The 20,618-nt window shown below is 36.1% G+C and overlaps 1 protein-coding gene and 1 long non-coding RNA gene across 14 annotated transcripts in view; one reads left to right on the top strand and one right to left on the bottom strand.

The window, feature by feature from the left end:
* Positions 1–12,147, bottom strand: part of LOC115495949 (uncharacterized) — a 62,392-nt gene extending 50,245 nt beyond the window's left edge. For all 7 annotated transcript variants that reach the window (XR_012056963.1, XR_012056965.1, XR_012056966.1 and 4 more), the window contains exons 1-2: positions 11,660–12,147; positions 3,473–3,631 (exon numbers count right to left, since the gene is read on the bottom strand). This is a non-coding gene — a long non-coding RNA (uncharacterized lncRNA). The remainder of the gene's footprint in view (positions 1–3,472; positions 3,632–11,659) is intronic.
* The window catches only part of KCNH7 (potassium voltage-gated channel subfamily H member 7), a 209,620-nt gene that overhangs the window by 21,942 nt on the left and 167,060 nt on the right, over positions 1–20,618 (top strand). The window lies entirely within an intron of this gene.

Genomic DNA, 20,618 nt, shown 5'->3' with positions numbered 1-20,618 from the left:
TTCACCATAGTGTTTGAACATACAAGGAGCAGCCAAAATTAGCGCAGTTTCTATGAAAATCTACCACTGGCAACTCTCGTCATCATCCTTTCATGAAGGCTGCCCCAGCAGCAGAAGCCACAGACAAAAGCTCGCTGATACATACATTATTAGAGAGAAACACCATAACACCTCTGCATTCCAGTTAAGTGTTAACCACTCAGGTTGGGAATGAACCAGTGTGAGCCACTCATATTATGAGTATCATATCATATAGTATCATATCTGAGAATGATATGAATCACAATTTGGTGATTTGGTGAACTGAAAACTGGAGAGGAAAATAAAACTGCTCTGAGTCAGACAAAAGAGCAGAGTTGGGCTGGGGAAAGGAGATAGTGAGTAATAAAGAAATATAAAGTCAATGAGAAAAAAAATCCAGAACTACTGCTACAAGGTGAGAAAGTTGTCAAAAGGAATCTTGCTATCCATAAAATGCCTCATCAGTGGTGCAATTTACAATTTCATAGCATGAAGCTATGTCTCAAGGAAATGTACTAACTTTTAAAATTTATATCCATTTTCTTTGATGGAAAATTTCCCAAATAAATGCAAAGTCATAAATAGTTTCTGGGCTCATTCTGCATTTACTATTTGTTTTTTATTTAAAATAAAAAATGTAATAAATTTAATCTTAAAGCTTCTTATATTTAATTTCAGAAACATTTTTTGCTAAAGTGATATATATACTCACTCTTTGTCATTTTATATATATAAAGATAAAATAATAATACCAAAACAAACAGCTAAATAGTATTCCTGATTTTGAAGGCCTCTGTGCAACAAAGATGAATGCAGTAGCCTTCTCCTCCAATGTATTTGGCAAAAATAAAATTATAAAGCCATTTATAGTGCTGTTATCATCCACGGGATCGCTTAGGACAACACAACTGGCTAGATTCTCTATAAGCACCTTGTATCATGCATGTAGAAAGAGTTAGTTGTAAAGAGTTTTTACAGCTGGATGCCAGGTTTCTGGCAGCTCTGAGTGTCAGAGCAGTCTCTGATATGGCCCTGATACAAGACTAAAGCTGTACTTCAAAGGTCTGTGGGTATAATGCATTTGTACACATGCACAAAAACAGATAGTTCAATTCCTGGCTTAAATGTCTTGGTTTTCTTGCTAATCCATATCAATACTTTTTAAGTAGGTCTTTGGGTATGAGGATTGTAAATGCAAAGTGTTCAGGAAGTTATGCCAGCAGGCAGTCAGGAAGATCAGAGGAATAAAAAACAGCAAAACCCACATTGATAGAGAAAGTTTGGTTCCTTACTAATTAACTACAACTGTGATTGAAATTACTTGTTTTGAAGAAATCTATTCATATTTCTTCTTTCAAATTTCCTAGAAAAACTGTTTCATACCAGACTTTGTTAGGTGCAGAAACATGCGGCTGAGACCTAATGAAAGGATTAGTCTCATACAGCACAGATTGAAATCACTTAGGCCTTTTACTGTGACAGGATAAACTGAGACTAAAACTTAATGCCTTTCAAGCTGTTAAGCAAGAGCTCAAAAGCACTTTCTAGCAGTTCCAATCAAAGTCTGCAAAGTTCTGATCCCTTTATTGCAAATAGTAGAAAGGATTTTAAAAACATTATTCTACAATTTAACCCCAAAACTAAAGATACCCAAATGTATTTTGGCCTTTTTCAGTCAGCTATTCTCTGTTTTGAATGTATCTTTGCAGCAACTCCGCTTCACTAAAATTGTCCCAGATGTGTGTATCAGTTTAACTGAAATTAGAACTGGGGTTAAAAACTGTATGCAAGTACATATTAAGCTAACTTGGAGTGGTATTTAAAAATCAAAAAGATAGGCCAGGAGAGGGTTTATCAGGACTGAGAATGATGCATTTCTTCCTTGCTTTTAACTTTATGATTAGAAAAATGAAGGACATGCTTTGCTTTGGAATTCCCCTATTTGTTTTTGCTTATTAGTGAAGATCAAAATATACCCAACTCTCTTACCTATGCTGCTTTATTTTCCTGATGTTGCCGGGTGATACTGAACTAGAGCAGTCATTACTTGTATCCTTATATAAGTTTCCAGTAATAGTGCACTGTTAAAATATTTTCCCCATATTCTGTTTTTAAAATAATTCTACTTTGCTTTGCAGTGGGGGATTTGTGGGACAAGGAAAGTAAATTGCTTTAGTAATCTTTTAGCCCCTGCAAATATGAAAGAAAATAAACATGTTGATGGCGATACTCAAATATTCAAGACAGCTTCAATTCAATAAAATTGTAGCAAGAAAGCCGTAATGCATCTTCCCTTTTAATGGCATAAGTTCCTACTTGTATCATGTCTAATAATTTCTTTTGCTGTTTTATAAAGTGTAGCTGTATATTTTCCTTTATGTTGCTCGGTTACAGAATTTTTTTTTAAACTTCAGCATAATTGTGTTGCCTAATGAATAAATTATATAACACATTTAATCCTGATTGATATTTCAGTAAAGCTCAAATTATTCCTGCTACTAATTAATGAGAACTTCTGTATCTGCAAAAGATGATTTAACTAATCCAATGTATAGATTTTCTTGAAGCTAATTGTTAAGTTTAATGAACCAGATATCTCCCACTGAAGTAAGTGTCATGTGTCCTTACACCAAGTAGCTAAAAAAGTTGTAAATCCTCGTGCACAATAGAAGTAGTTGGATCAAAGCTGGTTCTGAACTGTCTTCTGCTTGTGTAGTGTCCTTGACTTTAATGGGAATGTGCAAGTAAAATAGAGTTTTCTACTCTGTTATGACTTCAGATATGATTCTGTTCTCCTAATTTGTGTTCTGTTTAACTTTAGATAATTTTAAGTATCAAAAGTATAAAAAATACAATGAGGGAATTCAGATATGAAATTGAGTCTATCTGAAAAAACAGCCAGAGAGGAAGGCACTGGTGAGGATGTGTTTCAGGGAATGTGCAGATTACAGACTAGCAAGCAAAACCACAATAAAAGCTTTTTCAATACACAGTTTCTCTGGAACTTCCACATTTAAAGCCACAGACAAATTTAGCAGGAAAGAAATCATCAGTAAACTAAAATGTAGTAAAGCAATTGAACACAACTGGAGTCCCAGACAGACCTGCTATCAGCTGCCATTACTGGCGTGCAGCACAGGATAAGTTAAAGACGGCTGATGGTGAATTACAATCACACGGGGAAATGCGGTAGAGCCACTCGACTATGAACAGCAGGATGCACACAAGATTAAAAGAGCAGCTATTTGCTTAGTCACTTTTTTGCTTCGCCTTGCTGGCTGGAGTGCCAGATAATCCCCATCCAGATGTTACTTATGACATTGACTTTTTTTTTAGAACTTAGTCCAAATGTCAGGTATCTGAAATGGAAAAAACTCCAACCAAACAAAAAATAACAAGCCAACAAAACCCAACATCAAAAACCAAAACCAAAACAAATAATGAGACTTACTTGAAATAAAACATCATGTCTGGAAAAGTGACAAATTAGAAACTTGATGTTACTGAATTAGTGTTGTATCACAACAGGCTTGTTTGGAGGGTTCTCTGTCATGTCATAAGGATATTGCCACATAACTTCTCGTCTGTCCCACCATCAGCAGTAGCAGCACTAACAAGAAGGGAACATAATAAATGGGGTTTTTAAAAGTCTTTGACTGAAAATCATGCTAATATATGTGGATTCTATTTATATTTTTGAAACTATAACTTGCTTTTGGATAATGTTTTTTAGTTTTTTAGTTTCAGTGTTCATAATTTTTTTTTAAAAATCCCAAGGTACATTAGAAAGACATTTTCATAGCTGTCAAATTTACCTCTGGCTAAAATCTTGCCATACATCGTAGTATCAAACTTTCTATCAAAACTTGTCCCTCTAAAATTGTATTAATTATTATCTTTTTTTTATTGTTTACCATGAACCTACTTGAAGTGGACTGAATAAAAACGGTGAACTTTCACTGTTAAACTTTAATGGCAATTTCTATTTCTCCCTGGCAGTCTTCATTAATCCATTTGGAAAGGACTGAAAACACTTGAGTCAGGAAACGAGGAGAATATTCTTTAAATAATTTATTTAAAAAAATATTCCCCTAACTCTCAAGCCGTATTTAATTCAGTCAACTTACACATAAGACTTACTTTTAACCATATTTTTCCTCATTTGCCAACTTAGCTACACCAGTTCATTTTCATTTGTTTTGAGGTCTAGGCTCTGAAACATTATTCTCACACACCTTAATCTTGGCCATATTCTAATCTTTTGTATTTTCCCTTTCACATTATGCAACATCAAGCACAACAGACACCAAATACTCTATTACAGCCAGAGGATTACTGTTTCTGTGCCACCTAAAAAATCATATGAAAAGCAGATTACTACCTAACTGCATATTTCATAATATGGCAATGTTGCCAGTATTTTTGTGCCTGGGTATTTAAGAGGTATCTAAATTATTCTTACAAGCCATTTCTGTCTGTGTCAACGAACATGGTTTCTGTAGTACAGGAATGATTTTCTCTGCTTTTGCTTCAGGATATGGTTGGGCATAGCCAAGCACAAGGATTAGCTGAGAAAGCATATTTCTATTTTCCTGATATTTTGGGAGGTTGGCTCTTAAAATCAAAGAACAATGCAAAAATTGTAGGACAGTATAGCAGCAGTACATTGTTCAGCTCATCAGCCCTCTATTTCATGGTGGAGTTGCACAGACAAAATTGTAAGGAAAGGTCTGGCACCTTTTAGCACATTTGAATGCATGTGGAAAGGTCCTCAGGACAAACTTTGTAAAAGTGTCCAGAAGCATCAAGAGTAGTAACTGTAGAACATGTACTAAACTGCTTGATACCTGCCATCCAAGAATCTCAGTTAATTTTTTGTATTACTCTAACTTTTTTATATTATCTGACTCCCCTTAACCAGATGGAAAAATATAGTCAAAGTATTCTTAGTCTCAAAAAGTCTCCCTAACCAAGTATTAATGGTATTAACTCCCTTAACCAAGTATTAATGATATTCCCTGATTATCCAGCAGTAGCTTTGCATGCATCAAACTTCGCTTTCTAGCAATGTGAAGTCAAGATCTTTCCTTAAATCTATGTGCTTTCAAAAATTTATTCTCTCTTTTTTCCTCTCTGTTCTCTTGATTATAGAGCTTTAATACATGATTGAAAAATGGGTGAATAGTTCTACATTTAACAACTGGTATAACAGCCTGTGGTCTTTGCTAGAGTCACTGAGAACATTTTAATGAACAGGCATGAAAATTTTCTTTTTCAACACAGCATCAATAATAATCAGCTCAAGACAGAGACCCTGGGAGGTAAGCCACAATTTGTGGCAGTATAAACAAAATGAAACTCAGGAATGCAAAATCTAACTTTATTTCTGAAACTTAGTGAACAGTAAGTTAACCAAATGCATTTTCTCAGTAACAGCTGATGAATTTTGGTAATCATAAACTGTGTCTGCAGTGTTTTCCCCTCTCATCTGTGTATTGTTCCATGAGACAGTTTGCCTTTTCCCATTATATACAGTCTAACACTGATGAGTTCAGCTCATGTACCACCTTTATCCTGAGTAACAGCTGTCTTGTGTCACAGTCCAGCTTCCCAAGAACTTGGTCTATGATACAGTCAACTGAGATACCACAAGTGTTAATGAATGATTTGAGCTGTGCCAGCACCAATGGTTACTACAACTTCTTGGAACAATGTTGGGCCAGCCAGCTGGATTGTTCTCAGAGTTTGGACTATTTTCACTCAATTCAGAGGGCTCCTCTGACCTCCCTTCTGTACTATTAACAGATTTTTAATGGGACCTGGCAATGTCACTTTTCTCTAGCAAAATACACATTTCCCATGTCCTCTGTTGCATTCAAATAACCATATTGCAGTGGGTGAATTGCTTGTAAATAGCACTTTAGGGTGGGCGTGAGAAGATTGGTTCCAGGCTGTTGTGCCATACTGTTTCCTTGCAAACAGCTTTTTGGTATCTACGTGTAGCAAACTGCACCTTTCAGATCCCAGCTACCTCACAGCAAGTGGCTTTCCATAAATGAAGTGGCAGGAGAGCTATTCCTCTGCCTGTCATTGCTTTCCTGTCAAAGGTGAATTCAAAACACTTTGAAACTGTGTTGCTCCTCCTAAAATTTCCTCTGTATGTTTGTTGCTCCAATATTACTGGTTTTTTTTTTTTCCCTATCACCATTTTCCCTAGCAGGATTATAGGTATTCTTCCATGGTCTCAATATCTTGCTTTAATTGCAAAACTTAAATTCTAGACTGATCATATTAATGCTAAACTACTAGTAAAAGTCACTTCAGTGACATCTAAAAAAAATTTGAATACTTGCTTATCCCCAACTTCAGCATTAGTGGATGTTATTTTGGTCACAAAGGTTATTTTCTCTTTCCCTCATGCATTTATTCTTCCTTGAACCTGCTGTAACAATGTCAGCCATTTTCCTGTTTTAGCTCAATTTTTTAAATTTGTTTTGAGCTAAGTGTAAACTAGGAGAATAGGAGGAGTACTGTTTAAAATATGTAAGATACGATCTTTTCAACGGGCCACTAGTTTATTTTACAAATACTGCAGTGAAAAATATTTCCTTGTGTAAAAATAAATTTAAGTCAGACAATTGCTGTGGCACTTGTAAATGTTTAATGAAACTCTTGAAAGCACTTTCCCATGTATTTAAATTTATGATTGATAAATTACAAAAAAAGAGTTCTTTCAGTGATCTTGTCACACTCTACAACTAGGATGGGGTATAAATACCCAGCAAATTGTCATGTAAAAATCCCCAAACACAATGATGTGTGTTATATGTCAAGGGGAGAAAAACAATGTTACAATTTGGTTTTTAAGTGCTTTCTTCTCTACAACTTCAGTGCCTTAAAACATAGTGACATGAAAGATAAGATCAGATTTGGTAACTCCCCCAGATTTTTTTCATGCATTTCCTTATTTACCCTGAGAACAGCTTTTCATACAGAGGTTGCTCTGCAGGCAGAATCAGAAAAAAAAATTGATAAATTATAGAAGGGTGATATATTTGGGTGATATATTTATCTCAAGTCTTCACTTTGAGGAAAGGCAATGTGGGCAGGTGGTTTCCCCACATCTCTTCAAACACAGGTGAACCAAATTAAAATAGGTCAAAACAGTTATACCATTCACATCTACCTATACTAGAAGCTTGTTTTTTCCAAGCAAACATCTAGTCTCCACCCGCTACTGTCCTTTTACAAGGATTGCTAGAACCACAGCCTAGTTACAACCACCGCTGTAAAACAAACTCTTCTGCCTATGCTAAGTGTTATTTAAGATATTGTCCATTATGGGTGAAGATAATACCTGTATCTTCTGGGAACTGTACAGCAAATTATATACATCTGAAATTGCTTGTGTTCTCAGTTCACTGTAACAAGTCCCAAATCAACTGTTGATTGTGGTATGTATGTACTTAAATCAAATTTGGGCAGAAATTTTAGAAATTAGCAATTCAAGTTTTCTCTGTGGTGATACACTATCTGATTTTTCCATCCAGGCATTAATTAGCATTACCTTTGCACATACAGTAAGGAGATAAAGGCAAGAGAAATAACCAAGTCCTGATGTTCCTTCAGGATAAGAAATTCAACCTTTTAACCAATGAAATATGTATAAAACAGTCTTTGAACATTGTAACCTTTCCCTTGCGACATGATCACAATGGCATCTGATCAGTTGCTACTTTTTCCAGTCATCAAACCATTCAGAAAATTAGTCAGAGCTAACCTTGCTTGGAAGTGGGAATGCCAAGTGGATTTCTAGAAGGTCACAGTAGCCAGCACTGCCCCCTCCTCATCCTAAACTAGAATTACAAAGCTCAAAACCTCTTTACAACAGAGGCATTATCCACACTATTTCAAGCATGTGCGCATGGGCTGGTGCACGCCAGGGAAACTGTGGGCTTTATATGTCTTCGTTATCTATTTTAGGGTATTTGTATTATTACTGCAAAGACCTCACTGTTTTTCCTTGTTAAATATTTGTTTATGCAACATTCTCCCTGCAGGCAACTGTGTTCATGGGATCCTTACTTTATAAGGAATTTCAGTCCCATATGTTGCTCCTGGCGCTTTTTGCTGCTCTACTGGCACCTCTGCTGCTTGCCCTTTAACTGAAGTGACAATTAAATCATAGAAAAACAAATCTTAAGCTGTAACTGAAATCTCTCCAAGCCTGAGGCTAAAGCAACCAAGCTCCCTTTTAGATTGTATTTAAATGTTATGGACTGCATCTGGCCACATGACAGCAATGACATAAATCCATACGTTCCATGAGAATTTCAAGGCTGACTTTCTTCAGCTCAAGGAAAGCAAGTTTTGCCTGATGTACAGAACTGCTTTGATGTTAGCAGGAGTACAAAACATTCAAGATTAATTAGAGCTCAAAGCATAAATGCAACAAAGGGAATTCCCTTCCCTTCTGTTCTTTCCCAATGGAGAGAGGGAATTCCCTTCCCCTTCTGTCCCCTCTCTGAGCAGGGAGGGAATCCCTTTGCTATTCTTACTCATGATGACGATTCTTTCCTCTCCATAAGAGCAATGGGTAGTTTGGATATTTTTTTTTCCTTGTTTCCCCTTTCCCCATTACAGGGTTAAGAGCTCCGTGTTTTTCCATCATTTCTCTCTCAGAGGTGAAAAGGGACTGAGACACTCACTGTACCTGTTTTTTGTTTTAATATTTCAGTATAATTAATTTTATGTGGGGTGGGGTTTTTTTACTTTTTTTTACCCCACTGGGTGCAGCATTTTATCCCACAAACATATGAAACCAGAACACCACTTGAAATTTGGTTACTGGCAGCTATGATCTAAATATAACTGCTTCCACTTCAGTATGGCTAATTAATAATTAATACACAGAATGGGGTTTAAAAACAAGGCTGAACACCAGAATCCATATTTCATTAAAGGGGCTTCTCCTCCAGTCTAAAGCATCCCCCAACTACAGCATCTAATGCAAGAATTTAGTTATTCTCACTGGAACTGACTAAAATAGTCTGTCCCCCCACCCTGCCAGGAATTACAGAATACCATGGACTGACAAATTATTTCAAGTTCAGTTTGATGTAGGATAATGGCCCAGAGAAACCACTGCTAATGTACAGATTAAGTTCCATTTCAGCTGTACACCACTGAAGCGAGTTTTGTGTTTCCCTTCACAGGGTAATGAGTTTCACCTGTGTGATTAAAACTAAAGAATAATGGACGATGATGTGAACTTTGTTCATTTACTGTAGTACTTGTTGTTGGGTTTTAATAATTTAGAATATTGCAGATCATAGATGGAGCTGTTCTATGATACCTTTGCTAAAAAATAATGAGGTAATATTAATCTGAAACCTCCTTGTAATTTACGTCCTGAGGCTGAACTTCTAATGAAGAATGCATTTTCTCTGGTTTTAAATGAAATGCTCTTTTTTTTCCCTAACTGGTTTTCAACATCCAGGGCACAGTCAGCAAATTTTAAATGTAAATTTCTAAAACATGAAGCCAAGTATAGTAGTAATCCAAATAAAAGAAGAAATACAGGAAAATAATTTAAACCCCATAGACTATCTGCGGGAAAAGATAGCCTTTATTCCTCAAACCAATCTTCTCCTGACTGACTGTTCACTCTTGCTTCCTTTAGGCATGGCTGTTATATTACTAAAAATATCATTAATATTTCACTCTAAATGTTTATAGGAAAAGATTGTCTCTTAGGAGCAAATTCTTGTACAAGTAAAATTACAAGCCTGTTGATTCTATTCCGCTTTCTGCCCAGATTAGTTGACCAGGGTTTCTATTCTCAGAGATAAAGCACCACTGTTGACACAAAACCCCTGCTATATAGTCTTTATACTTTAAGGACTTTTAACAGAAACAAAAATCTGGAGCAATGTCACCTTTAGATATGTTGCTATCAGCTATTCACTCATATCTTTAGAAAATCACTGTAGGAGGTATATTGCAAATATTGTAAGAGCAGGTTGATGAAATAAGTGAAGTGAGAATAATCAGACCATTTTCAACACTTCCATTTAAAAAATATATAATATTTTACTTCTTGTGAGGGTAAATAGATATAAATCTTGCACTATTGAAGTGCAGCCTCACCTATGCAAAAGGAAAAAAAGAAAAGAAAATTGGTTAGTCAGGTTCAGAGAAACCAGTAATCTCAAAGGCAGCAAGCACTGTCAAAGAACTGAGAGCAAGACAGAAGCCAGACACGTCTGAATTGTAGCTTACTAGGTTTGACTTTCACAGTCTCAATTCCTCCTCTTGAGACAGAGTTCACAATGAGATTTTCAATACATTTTAAACATCTTTCTCAGCCAGTCTCATCTGGCCAGAATTTAAGGCTCAAATGATCTCATCTGTGAGTAGACTAGGTATCTAAGTCAATGTGTTACTCATAAAAATTGGGATTTTCAAGTGAAACATCAGATAAATTATCATCTTTTGCTGTACTGTTACCTTCATATTTGTAAGATCTCAAGCACTTTTATATCTGGAACAGTGTCACTTAAGTAGAGAAGTACACTATCCTCTCCATACGTAATTGTAATGAAATCATAAATTACATTCAATGTAATTTTAACCTGGTTTAGGTTTTTTTGGTTTTTTTTGTTGTTTGTTTTTGTTTTTGTTTTTTTTTTTTTAATTATAAGAATCCCAAGAGTTATCAGTTAGGCTTTTCATTTACTGCTGCATTACCATTATTTTGAAAGCCTTTTATTTACAGAAACATTCATAATCTGTATTTCTTTTGGTGTTGCATCCTTATAATTTCCCATTGCTGTCTCCAGCTCTCTAAACTTTAAAAAAAAATCAATCTAATTTCTCCTTTTTTTAGTACTTAATGCAGTGAAGAAAAGGTAAAAATATGTGAAGGTCATATGGAGGTTATGTCTCTAGGGAAACTCTTGTTAAAGTTGTGCAAATTCTGTACATGCAAATGTTGTGCAATTTCTGTACATGCAAATATTGTGCATGCAAAAAGTCAACAAATATTCAATCTGGTTATTCAATTACTGTCAGCCCTCTGAGGGCTGCTGAGCTAACCCTACTGCCTTTGACATACAACAACTGTTACATGAAAAAGACAGTGTTAGGTGAGAACTAATTTGCTGTGAGTTTCTTTGCTCCTTCTAATCTATGTTTATGTAGTCACATTCTGAAAAGAATGTTCTGGCCGCTGATACAGGTTTGCATGCTATGAAAGGACACTCAGCTTTGTGATGACCATCTGCAAATCTTCTTTGAAGAACAGCTTTTCAAAGCCCACACTAGTATAAATGTGATGAATAGTCATCTTTAATGAACAAATATTAGTGGTTTTTGCTTCCTATTTATCTGTTCTTAAATTATGTGAATGGTAGGTCAAAAAGGACTGAATTGAGGACACTCTCTTCAAAGATGTTTATAGAATGAGGAAGGTTCCTATTATATTCTGCTGTTAACCTGTAATACTACTTGTCCTCAAGTATGTTTTAGTTACATTCTTCTGCCTTGAAATCAGAGGGCCACTAACCCAAACCTTCTGCTTCACAAAGACCCAGACAGATTACAGATACAAAAGACAAATACACAGATAGCACAATACCAGAGAGAGTGCTACTGTTTCAGGTGGCAGCCTTTTTCTTTCAGTGGGACTTGATCTCTCGGAGCACCATTCGTGTCCTTAGGGCCGCAGCGGCCCCGCGGCGGAGGGAGCGGCCGGCCCGGCCCTGCCGCAGCCCAGCCGGGCGGGAGGAGGGAGGATGGAAGGAGGGAGGGAGGCAGCTGCTCCCGCTATGTACAAACAAAGCCCCGGTTGCTGTAGCAACCCGGCAGCCCTGGGCGAGCTCCCCGGCACGGCCCGGCCCTGCATCCTCCCCCGCGCCGCCCGCGGGGCTCCTCGCACGCTTCATCCCCTTTTGGACAAGGCGCTTCGGGATCTGCGCTGATCCAGCCCGCCGAGGTGAACGCCGCCGGACGCGCCTCAGCTCTGCCAGAGGAGAAACGCGAAGGGCTCCGCAGGCTTGTCACCGGCCCAGCTCTGCAATACCTACCAATAGAACGTGCTTAAATATGTATCTTGTGCGTGTACATTGGGAAGGTAAATGGTAATCTATTTGGTGAAACTGAATTTTAATATACACATAGCCTTTGAAAAGAGAGATGGGCTATATACAACAGCATGGTGTGAATTTTAATGCTTTCTTTCTAAAATTCAGCATCTATAAATTAGGTTCTGTCACCAAGCTTGTTTCATTCCTCAGTTATCAAGATAACATTCCTAGATCCACAATACCTAATATTTGTGTCAGCTTTTGCAAGAAGAATCTGGAATAAAGGAACACACCTTTTTTTTTTTTTTCCTCTTGGACAAATATATAGGACCTAAATATCAGACCAAATGAAAACAAAATATCACTAGACTTATTATAATGCCATTACTTAGACTGTTATTATAATTAGTATTAGGTCTTTCAAACATAAAATGTATGTTTGCATGAATCATGCTAAAATATCTCTCATTTTTATGAGCTTGGAACATGACACTTTGAGGAAGATGATTGAGAGAGATTTCATGTGCTGAATTGGATACTCACAGCTACATAGAAATCTCTCATTATCCTTTTAGTTCATTGTGAACAGATAATCTTTTCATGTCTCTGACAAGGAGTATTTTAATTCGTGGTCTCCTTTCAATTGATGGCTCCTATCAGGGACAAACTCAGTAAAAATGTTCAGAATCCAGTGACAAACAGTAAAAATGTTCAGAATCCATGGTCACACTATGTTACTTCATTATAATAGGAGGAATTGTATCTTTTAATAATCCATTTTTCACAATCTATCAAGATAGAAACATTGCACTGGCTAAAAAAAAAAAAAATAGTAACACTTTCACTGATATTTGAAAGTTTGTCCAGCTGTCATGAAAGAGCAATTGGTAGGAAGAATGCTAGTACCACATCAAAACTTGGCATACAGGAAAACTGATATTCTGGGCAATGAAAAAATTTTCATTATGCTTATTTGGACTGGCTCTAATAGCTGGCTCTGCTTATCAGGAAGCCCAAAATACAGATGGATATTTTCAATTGAGTGAGACCAACGTTGTTCAAGAAGTTCTCATATATTCAGTCATGATTTTTTTAGACATTCATTGTCTCTGATATCTTGAGCTAGAAATTAGATGCCTAACCTCTAATGAAAGGCAACAGTAGATGGACTTTTAAGTACCAGCCTTTGCTGGGACTTATAAAATACATCCCAAATGTAATTAGTTCCAATTTATTTAAATAGTACTCAGTTCAACAGCAAATGCTACCACAGTTAAATTTTTAACGTGAATTGCTCATCAAAATTTCCAGCAATCCTTTGACATTTCTTCTCAACAAACAGTAAGATAAAATTTAGATAATTGAGTATCCTTACCATCAGGATCAGTTTCAGCAATTTGAGCTCCTGTAACCAAAATGTTCTCAATTGTGTAACAAACAATATCCTAGCCTGTCTCTCTTCATCACTAGAAAGCATTCAGCTCTACTAATGCCTTACATTGAAGAGAAGAGTTTGTTCTTAAAATCAAGATATATAACACACAGCCTGCTGCCCAAAATATATGAGACACCATAAAAGATTCTTTATTATTATTAGATTAGTATTAGTACTAGTATTATTATGCATCAGCACAATTAATCTAAGGGGTCATTGACCTATTTCCTTTAAAAACATTTTACAGTGCTTATGGAAAATGACACTGAGTTCAAATCCATTCAGTGTATTTGAAGACCTGGATGAAAGAGATCTTCAGGAACAAAGGAATCTTTGATATCAATTATCAAATAATCACCAAATATACAGAAAAAGTGCTATTACCAATCTGACCAGATGTAAACCAATGAGCTAGAAGTGAATACACCAATTTTCCATTACTACTCTTCTGAGTTAAGTGACCACATTATTAATGTCTAAAACTGCAAAGACCTGATGAAATTAATTTCATGCTCAGGCTTTCCAACAGTTGCTTTTCAGAGAAATCTTTGTAGGGTGAAAAGCTCTTTTAATTTCAGTTAGAGTAGGATTCAAAGGCAAAGTGGGATTAGAGAGAGTATTTGCATTCAGGTCAAATACTATCAAACAGTAGTTCCACCTAGAAATAGTGATAAACATTGACTTTGCACCAAACTATGACTGATATATAAATAATTTTAATGACCCTATTAACTACAGAGTATTACATTCTTTGTCACCGTCTTGAATTTAGAACAGATCTGAATCTGTTCTAAATTATGGAAATGTAATTTTAGAGAACACTAATGTTATGAAGCCTCTTGGGCGCCACACCTTAGAAACACTTCTCAGATTCAATGTGTGGCCTCAGCTTTGGGATCTGTGAATACACAACCACCAGTCACCTCTTTTGAGCATGACATCAGTGATGGCATCTCCAGCTAGGTATCAAAGCTTGCTTTTCAGTGAGATACATTTCTAACTTTAGACTCTATATCAGCAAGTTCTCTAAAAATATGACATATTTCAAACGCACAGAGTATGAATAATGTGTAAAGTGCATATAGAAAAGTAACATAAAGGAAAAATCTTAAGCCTTACTGTAAACTTTACCAAAATTAGGTGTCTTATGGCCCCAAAACTGCACTTTCCCCCCAAAAGACCATTATGTCATTTATATTATTCATTATTCTAATACCTTCTTGTCCAAACGTACAAAATACACAACAGTTTCCTACAGCAAAACTTGGGGTATAGGAGACCAGAGCCACCCTCCCATTCACACCCTGTAACTGGCAAACCAAACAGGTCACAGATGCTTTTACAGTGCTTTGACTGGGTCAGGAAGTTTGATTGTGGCCAAGTATTCACTTGAAGTCAAGTGTGAAACAGATCCAAACCAATAAGACACTTCTATCATTCTAAACTAAAGGGAGTAAGCAGTGTTAGATGGATTAAATGAACTTCTAAAGATCTTCCTAACACTTGCCCTGTCACACTATAGCAGACTGCACTACCAAGGATACATTTATTTTTAAAAATCAAGAGAGCTAGTACTTTTTACAGTTTACTTTCACATATTTACTTCTATAGTAAGTAACATAAAGGATCAGTTCAGCTGAAAAGGCAGGATGTCCCCTTGTTATACCAAGAGACAGAATGGCTTGTCTGTGCACCCACTCCCTGGGTCCACAGAAGCATTGCTCACAAGTATGCCTCATTACATTAAGGAGAATCTCTTACTCTAGTTTTAAGCCACTATTACTATGAAAATATCAGGAACCACATTCTGCTCTTATTTACACTCCTTTTTGGTGCTAGGTTTATATCAAAGTCATGGTGAGCTCCATCTCTCATGCTAAGGTAAATCAAACATTTTTAGTGAGTCTCGTAATGCCACATCCTAATCCCTCTATGGTTTCTCTCTCCGGAGACATTTGAAATGTGTTTATTAGGAAGACCATATTTATATCTTCAGGGAAGCCTGTATACAAAATGGAAAAACCTTGTAGGGCAGATGTTGCAATTGGCTAAAAGATTGAAACCAAGCTTTGTTTTATGCAAACTAGAGCGTGAACATTCATCATGTAACTAGGATTTAGAACAACAGAATGAGAGAATTAAAGGATAAAATATGTATGTTTCTTTACACCCCTGTGCTACATTATGAAAGAATTAAGAATGTAGTAATTGACATTTTATTCTTGATGGTCAATGACAGCTTTTAAAAGCTACTCCAAATGCTGGTTCAGCAAATTATATTTAAACTTATTATTCAATGGCACACACCAACATTCCACCGATGTTAAATGTCACGAAACTGGACTTTTTTCAATATAACTCGAATAATCAATCACATTCATTCAGCTAGCATAGCCTGCAGGGCAGTGGGGACTCTGCTGCTGAAGCTTAAGGTACACATTAATTAAATGTAAAATGCTAACATGTCACTAATGTGCTCAGATAATCTAAGGTTATATCTCATATTGCATGACGGGCTTTTGGAACCTTCACTCTTGGAAACAGCAATGACCCATTAGACTCCAAAGCCTGAAAAGAAATTAAATTCCTTGTTAGAGTTTAACATACATTATAAATTTCTGAATTCCATCAATCATTCATTTTCCAGATATTCTGGACACACCTATTGGTAATGGCTAGCATAAAAGCAAAACAAAACAAAGCAACCCAACAACAAACAAACAAAAAAAGCCACACTACTAACCAACCAGCCAACCAACCAACCAAGCAACAAACCAACTCACCCCAGTTTTCCTGTATTTGTGATCAAGAGCACCCAGATTGCCAATGGTCATAGCATGTTTATATCAAGTTCCAAGATCTTCTGTGATCTTGTTGAGACTATTTAGGAGTAAGGGAAGAATGAAAGAAAAACAAGGTGAAAAGAAGTGTTTGCCACAAAACAAACCCATGGACATCAGCAAGATTTTGTAGAGTTGCAGCTACACAGGTTTCACTTCAGTGAAAGGAGAAGTGAAAATAACATGTAGGGTTCACTGAATCCAGAAGACCTGAGACAGAAAGACCCACACAACCAGTACCAGCTCAGAGTGAGTCTCATGTTTACCCAATGGAGAAAAACTGTTAAACATTAACACCAATCAACATACCAGATTGATCACTGTAAACTGTATAGAACCATGTAGATCATATTTAGGTCAGAGCACCTGCTTTTAACTTCCTATTCCTGTTCCTGGACTTTTGAATGGCCTTTTCTTCATCAATAAGATAGAGGGAAAGGAGATTGTTTTTATTATTCTGTCATAATTCGTCACACCCTAGCTGTATAGGCAGCTGATGCATTATTTTTTAGTAATCTAAACAAAGAGAAAAATCTGGTGTTTCTGCTTTTGATTTGACCACAGGTGAAGTACAAAGGGCCAAACTGACACTTAACATTTAAGTCATAGTTATATTGAAGAGTTTACAGTGGCAAGGACGGCAAGGACTGTCAGCACTCAAAAATCACAGGACTGATGATAACTGAGTAAACAGTTTTGAAAATACTGGGTCATCCAAAAGTCATTATTTGGCATATCAATACATCTCATTACCTCTCATGTACTACTTCAACTCGACATGAAGACAACTTTAGAATACATAGTTCTGATTCATGAACAATGCAAAGCAGTTTGGATCATGGGTCCTCTATTTATTATTTAAGTCTCAGCTTCTCTACCAAAACATCTTACTGGCTTTTCAGAATGGAAGTCACTTGTGATATTGCTATAGTGCATCATAAAACATGAGATTAATTTTCTCTCTTTAGATGTCAGTGCTGTGTAAGTAAATGAAATTTGCATGCTTCAGCATGATGCTACCTGATGATTTGGTTATGTTGAGTGGCATATAGCTAAAATTTTTCACAGGAATATGTGTCCAGAAGCAGCACTGACAAAAGCTGAGATGATCATGTTAAATTTGACAGTCAGGAAGATAAAAAAAAAAAGAATATATATAATATAGAAAATATGTGTGCTGTATTTTACAGTGTACTAAATAGAAAGAATAATGGCTGGAAATAGACATTCTCAGTATTTATATTCCAACAAAAGAGTCATATTAAAGTCATTTTTATTTCTAACAAAAAGTCATAAATACTACAGTAGCTGTCATATTACATGACAGCAAAATTACGTTTATTGGCCCATTAAATTATTTTGATGGTGTGTATTCAAGTCAGCAATTGGTCAAGTCAGACCAGAACATTTTCACAGGAGATACCTTTTAGGACAATTGCTGACCCTTTTCATTTACATACCAAACAATGAAATGGGTACTGTGGATGAATACTGAAGGACAAGGACTAAGCTATATGACACTGACATTTAAGTTTGTACATCAGTTATTCCCACTGAAATTCCTCTACAGAGAGACAAGGCTGCCAAGCTCTATCAGTACAGCCAGTAGTACTAAGAAGTAAATAGAGTAAAGAAGGTGTAATCAGAGGATATATAGAAAACAAGACAAGTTAAGCACTATGTGTGCCAAATTTCTTCATTTTCTATCTGTGAAACACATCAATGAAACTTTCACTTCAGTCTGATTTCTGTGATGCTCACCTTTAACCCTATCATTGGAATATCTTGCAGAGGAATTGAAAACATCCAATAAGAATCACAGAAATGAAATTATTCTACCAGTGTACATTAAAAACAGGTCTAAACGCAGGCAAAACCTTTGGTTAAAAAAGGGAAGATACACTACTAAACATAAACTTATTTGGTTTTTGACATATTTTTATGCACTGTGTTGGACAGATGAGGGAGCTATATTCCATAATTTAAAGCTGGACAGTGCATTTAACATACAGTTTATATATAGAAAAAGTGTGAAGCACCATTACTCCATGGGAAAAATATATGGCTGTATTAAAGAGAATAAATTGTTCTTTCCAGTTTCATCAAGATACATTTCTCACATGACCCTTCAGTTCTGCAAGCCTGCACAGGAATATGAAAGAGTGGACTTTAGCCAAATGGCCACCATTCCTCAACTTGTTCCTGAAAGAATATGATGACATGACGGTCTTGGAACAAAATTCACAGAAGAGCAGGGAGGAGACATACTCATACTCTACAGGACACTATTTTAAATCTTAAAGCCAAACTCTAATTATCTATGGAATGACTCCTATAAAGGGCATTATAAGCTCATCCTCACTTGAGGTAGTGGATACCCCCTTCTTAGAGGTTTATATGGTTGCATTTTTGTCCTCCCCCACTATATCTATCAACACCTCAAGTTATTAATTTGTAGGATCTATCATAAAAAATAAAGCTGCCTCTTACTAAATAAAATATTACTGGCCAGTTCAAATACTAACATTACTTTCCCTTTGTAAACAAAAAAAATGAAGGCGTTTGCTAGATTGCCAGTGAAAAGTCCTTAAATATTTCTTTAATACTATCTCTATGGAAAGGGGCCATATTCATTCATTATAGGCTCACAAATAGGCTCACACCAGCACACTCCATTTTTAACAGATAATTAGGTACTATATTCTTCAATATCAGATGCTGTTTTCAGTCCAGTGTAGTATGCTCTTACTCTTCTTTTTTCCCAAGGGAGCAGAAGATAAACCATTCTGGCACTAAAAGAACCATCTTCTTAGCTTAAATATTCTACAGGGCTCTTGTACCTTAAATATTCTACAGGTGTCTTGTATTTCTGCCATGGGTATGTAGAACATACCCATGGCAGAAAAATGTACCAGTCCATATTGCAGAGACTGGCTTTATTCTTTTCTCTGAAACTTGCTCTGCAATTGTGCAGATCCTACATAGCTAAACAGCTAATCCCTCTTTTACTTACACTCACTGAACTCACCAGTTTGGGATTTTGGTTTTCTTTTAAGACATGGGAAGAGAAAAAAGACATATCCTCTTGTTAAATTGCTAGTAGTTTTGCTGGATGATAAATTACTTTTTTTACTGTCTTTTTCCTAGTTTCAATTGTGTTTATTATCTGAGTACTCAGGTCATATTGCAGTTACTGTTACTTTAAGAAAAACTTCAAAGTAAGAGGAAAATCAGGTACTTGCCTTATTATGAGTCATGATCTATCCAAGTTTTGATCTCAAATAGTTTCTTTTACATGACTGATCTTTTTTTCCATCATATTGAAAAAGTATCATCTTTTAAAATGCTGTCTCAAGGGAATCCTAATGCTTGACTGTCTTATATCTCAGCCTAGAGTGGATCCCTTAAATATACCAAACTCACTCTCAATGTACATAGGGGAGAATTTAAATAATACAGAATATTTTACATAATACAGAATATTTTATATAGTACAAAAATCCTCATCATATAGAAGTCAAGTAGCACCCAACTAACTCTCAGAAAATATCTTCTCTTTATGCTGACACTCAAGCATATGTAGGAATGACATTCTATTATTACCCAAGCATAACCAAAGCGTCCTAAGAATTTCCTTCAAAGATTGCATTCCTTGGCCATTTACATATTTCTGTTTGTTCTGTTTCTCAATCCACAAGTATCATTGACTTCAATTTAAGTCTTACTGATTCCAGCAGATGCTTTCTGAAGTGTCTTGCAGTAAACAGGCTTCATTCTAGGGTTCAGTTTTGTATGTAGAGAGTATAGACAATCTTGAGAAGTTAGAGCACCTTCAGGCTGCTCTTCCAAGGATGTGGCTGACTTTTCTCAGAATGATCTTATTTACTTTTCTTTGAATCATTTTTGTCGTCCAATATTTTGATTCCAAATTGATGTACATTTATGTTTTATTTTCATTATCATCTCCAATTGCCTTTTAGGTGAACGAATGCAGCAGAATGTGATTCAAATGAAAAACAGTGATTACATGTGTTCTCTGTGAAGTTCTTCCCCTATATAATTATCCTCATCTTTAAAAGCTTTTCCTACCACAGCTAAGCTAAATCTTTGAAGCTGCAGATCTTGTCTTTTTGGACAGAGGAATGAGTTTATTAATTTCCTTTGTTCCATCATATGCCACATGTGGTAGCAATTTCCTTTTAGTGCTCTAGATTAACAAACTCAGTTTGCTATATC

The sequence above is a fragment of the Taeniopygia guttata genome, chromosome 7 (assembly GCF_048771995.1).
Source record: "Taeniopygia guttata chromosome 7, bTaeGut7.mat, whole genome shotgun sequence".
Classification (NCBI taxonomy): Eukaryota; Metazoa; Chordata; class Aves; order Passeriformes; family Estrildidae; genus Taeniopygia; species Taeniopygia guttata.
This window is presented reverse-complemented; position numbering and strand designations above follow the sequence as displayed.